The following is a 5,079-nucleotide window of genomic DNA, read 5'->3' as shown; positions in this document are numbered from 1 at the left end:
TAAACTTCATGAAACATGAACTATAATCTCCCAAAGTTGTATTTCTTATATTTAAATATTTTGTTTTATTTTACCTCAAACAGCATCTTCAAAACACATCTTATACATCATTTAAAAACATTCCAGTTTCAAATACAGTGTAATCCACATGTTGCTACTGCAGCCTTTTTCCTAGACACCTTTTTGACCTGAATACTGGTTTTGTTTTCTAAACTGAAGGCTCTTCTGTACTGTTTTTTGTTCGGTTAGTTGGTTGTTTTTTGCTGGCATAGATACATACCTGAAGCATGTGCTGACAAAAGACTCACAGATCATGTTGTTTCACTGTGTCTCTCTGGGAAGATGGAGCTTCCACCATGTCTCTGGGCAACCTGTTCTGGTGAGGCACTGAAATGGGTTGCCCAGAGATGTTGTGGATGTCTCATTCCTGTAGACTTTCAAGGCCAGGTTGGACCAGTCTCTGATCAACCTAATGTAACTGCTGATGTCCCTGTTCGTTGCAGGCAAATTGGGCTAGATAGTCCTTAATGGTGCTTTCCAACTTTAAGGATTCTGTGATTCTTTGATTCTAAGATGTATCGAGAAAACGTATTCTTTCTGAGAACAGATCAGTAAGCATCTGCGACTTGACAAACAACACAGGACTGTCATCTGACACTGACATTGAACTGATGCTGTTGGTGGTACAGAAGGAACGAATTTAGACCATTAGCAGAAAGTGAACAAAGGTGTTGCAAAAATACTTAGTTGCAAGCCATGACATTACTATCCATTCTTACTCTTTTCTTTGTGCTGGTGATGTGCAAAGCCTAGAGGCAAGAGCTGCTTCTTCTTTTAAACAGTGTTCCAAGCATTGAGCAGTACACTCCCTATGCTCACAGGTTATAATACACTCCCCTGATACTCCAAGCTGAGAAGTGAAGGATCAGGCTTAGATCTTTGCTTCCAAACATTGTCATAAGTATTTTTCAAAAAGGAGTGACATATTTTCTCTGAGCCTGAGTGCTGTGATAGCATAGCAGAGGTCTGTGAGGTGAAAAAGACTACCTGGTTCAGGGGACAAAGAAGGTCTGTACAAGGAATTTAAAAACAACAACAAAAGTTTTCTTTTTGTGGCTGGGGGTGGTGTGTGAAGGATTATGCCTTAGAAGACTACTCCATTCTCAAGAATAATTTTTAAGAAAATGAGAACAAAAGCAGTTCTCTTTTAAACCAGTTAGAACTGTGTTTCTAATCCCTGGGATATACAGCACTGCTGCGTGCACTGTGATGCTGCAGATGTATGCAGTCTGTACCAACAATTGACTTAGCATTGGTTTGGTTATCCCTACTGGCTCTGGAGCAAAAAGTTGAGTAGAAGACTTGGGAAGAGCAGTTTATTTCTTACATTTAAGTCTCCTCTAAAACTGTGATGGGTCATGGCTTTTTCACTGAGTTGCTTTAGCGTGCCAGCTTGTCACACTGCTATCGCAGAATTTTAGTGGAGCATTTAAATTATCTATAATAACCCCAGAAAATCCCTCTTTTTATTTGGCACAGAGTTTTAAAGCTACCAGTTTTAGTTTTATTATAATTCCTAAAATAAGGAAATGAAAGAGTGCACCAAACAAGAAAAAATTTTAATGCTCTGCTTCAATTTACCTTTAGGGACTAGAAAACCATGCAAAATAGAATACACAGTTGAATTTAGTCCCATTTAAATCAATGATAAAGCATACACTGCCCTCCATGGATACAGAAATGCTTTCCTCAGGATGACATATGATGTCCTCTCACTACATTGCCTTGCCTTTAAAATTATATTTTTGTTTTAAAAGTCAGTATTTTGTTATAAGTTTGGCCCAGGAAGATATGGATGGGATTGTAATGAAAGACACAATCTTTTATTGTACTATAGATTTTGAACACCATTCTTAGTAGCATAAACATTTAGGACAGTATTGAGCTTTTCTGTTTCAATGGCATATTCATTGATAATCTAATTATCATTCCATTTAAAATGTTTATATATAAACATGTAGCAAAGGTTTCCACCTATATTCTGACCATTTTTAGATGTTAATATCTTACTTAATTCAAGATAATAATAATTCTCCACATTGAATACTGACTCCTTTGACCTATACAGATGATGAGTCTACCCACTGCTGGTGTTACATTATTACCTTTCTTTTCCATTTATTTCTCATTCTTTTTAATTCCTACTCCTTACTTCTTAACAGGTAGAGTCTAAAAGATAGGGAAAATTTAGATGAGATAATGAATAATATGATTTGACTAGATAGGTAGGATTAGCATTTGAGATTATAGAGCTAAAATGTGGTGATGCATGAATTAACTTGAAGATTTCCTTTGCATTCTCTCATTTTGTCTGAAGAATAGAGAGCCAGCTGCCATCTTTCTTCCGTCGGTCATCAAAGATATTAGTTTTTCCTGTATATAAGCCATCAGAATTTTCCACTGCTTTATTGTCACTCAGAAAGCATGCAATTCTGGACCTGAGTCTATAGTAGTCAGAAGCATCAGCATCACCCTGACAGATGCAATGGTACCCAGTAGCCATTCAGACTGAGAGGTTGAGCACTTCAGTTTCTTCAGTATGGCTTCTGCTTTACTAGGATCAATACATAGAAGTGTTAGGGAATACTAAAGATTCTATCCTTTTCAAAATATTCTAAAATAACATTTTGCTGGGACAAAGTAGTGATGAATGATTTTGGTGCCCAATCAACTTTCTGCATGAGTGAGAGAAGTTCATGGGGTCTATATGGATTCCTTCTGAAGCAAAACTTGCAGATTTTTGTCCTTCCTGCATGACGGAGACAACAGGCTTGGACACAACTGTCATGCAGATGTGATGGAGAAAAGCTGAGTAAGCCACTCCTTTCTTTTCCCCTCCTCTGCCATATTTCTTGACATTGAGTAGAACAAAATGTCTTCCTAGGTGCTCAGTTTTATGATGCTTTAACATCTCTTTTCAGAGACTGTGAATGTATTTGCAAAGTATTTTGTGGATATTGTAGCTGTTTGTAGGTTAAATCAGAACCCTCTTTTCTTGAGCTCCCACGTGTGCTTCAGGAACAACAGAAGATGAATTGTTATTAAAAAGAGGTCATTAGTAAAAGAATTAAGCTACCCGAGTTTAAAGTATTGCTGTATTCCTGAAGCAATGTCATACCTCCTTGCTGTTTGTCTAATATGTAAGGTAGAACAGTAGACAAATGAAAAGCTAGTAAGGGCTATTAAGGACTCAGGGCCTGAATGTGATAGTTTTCTGTGTTTTAAATCCATTAATTTCATTACAGTTACACCTAATTTACGTCTATGTGAAAACCAAGCATTAAGTTTGACTTGTATTTTTAGTCTTTATTTCTAACAATTTGCAAGCTACTAGCACATGATTCTGTCAGCCTAATGGAGCAAACTGAAGATGAGTGACCATATATTATGTCACTGTATATTTAAAATAAATGTTTTCAGTTTTTAAAGGAAATAATGAAAGTTTTTTTCATTGCAGCATTAATAAAGCATATGACTGTCATAAACTTAATTTACTTTTATAGGCACTGTAAAATGCAACCTCGCTCTTAACAAATTGAACTTTTTTTAGGGAAAGGAGTGTAATTTTTCCTATGACCCAATGTTTCACAAGTGTACGATAGAAATGGCAACCGGAATAAAATGAAGCTTTTCCTCAGGAACAACTATGCTGAAATTCAGATTGTCCCATTGAAATCTACAACCTAATTTGAAAATTTGTTTTACATGAATGTAAATCAGTGATGTAAATCACTCATGGAAATGAGATCAGAGATATTGTGTATGGTTGTTTTTCTATTTCAAGAGTGACAGAATACACCCACAGCTCTCAGTCTACAGTTAATGGGAGTCCAAATGCATGCTAAACCACAGGACTAGATAGATGTATCCACATCATTTTGTCAATGAGCCAGGACAGAAAATTTTCCTTTAAGACAATTCAATCTAATCTTCATTGTTTTATTAAATTTACTTTAAAATCAGGTCAGTGTGGTTAATAAACTATCATTTGACGATTAGCTTTCCCATTTGTAAACATTAGTTATTAAAAATCAGACTCAGTACAATTTAAAAATATTTTATATTGAGAAGGTTGTTCTGGTGGTGTTTTTTTAAATTATATTTTAAAAGTCCCAAATCACTGATCTGCATTCAGTTCCCCAGCATGTTCTGAAACTGGAGCGCCAATAATGGTGCCTTCTAACTTCTTTACTGAGTTTAACCTTCAGAAAAATCTTTGACAGTAAAATCAGGATGTTGGTGAAATAATCTTAATACACTCTTGTTTTTCTATCTTATCTCTTAAGTTTCATTAATTTAGATACTTTGCCTAAAATCTCATTACTGCTGAATTTCTTTGTAGCACCATTACACTCATGGCTCTCTCAGGAGCAGTGACCCATTGCATTTACTTTCAAATTGTCAGTCTGCTTCCTTTGAAAGTTCTGACTCCCTGAAACCAGGGGTTTGCATGAAAATGTTGATGGTAGTGGTGATGCATAAGTCGAAAGTGGCACAGCCCTGGTTCCCAGCCCACAAAGCTCATTAGTGAAAGGAATGGTAAAGAACAAGAGCTCCAGATCCTCTAGCAAATGTGCAACTTTCTAGCTTTAGACTATAGAGATGAAGATACTTTGTACTCCGAGAGCAATTGCTGAGTGTGCAACAGTAGTGTTAATGGGTGTATAATAAACATTATAATTTTCCCCTTTTGAGTTTTAATTCCTGATGGGTGCCACTTGCCCCTTTGGAAAATGAATGTGAAGAAATAGTGAAAGAATTATGCTGAGGAAAAACAAAATACAATGAAGAATGAATAAGGAGACCCTCCCAGCATGTTTTTATGCATTGTATGCCTAGTATGGAAAGGAGGCTCTTGTCACATTTTTTGAAGTTGTTGCAGCTCTTGCATTAAATACACATGCAAACATGAATCCTTATATTTAAATGCATATAAATTCATACTGCATAACTACCTAACTATATACTTTGTGCATAATCTACTACATAAACATAATACTGCAAGAGATATGTGGACAT

This window comes from Coturnix japonica, chromosome 2 (genome assembly GCF_001577835.2).
Source record: "Coturnix japonica isolate 7356 chromosome 2, Coturnix japonica 2.1, whole genome shotgun sequence".
Classification (NCBI taxonomy): domain Eukaryota; kingdom Metazoa; phylum Chordata; class Aves; order Galliformes; family Phasianidae; genus Coturnix; species Coturnix japonica.
Note: the sequence above shows the minus strand (reverse complement) of the source record.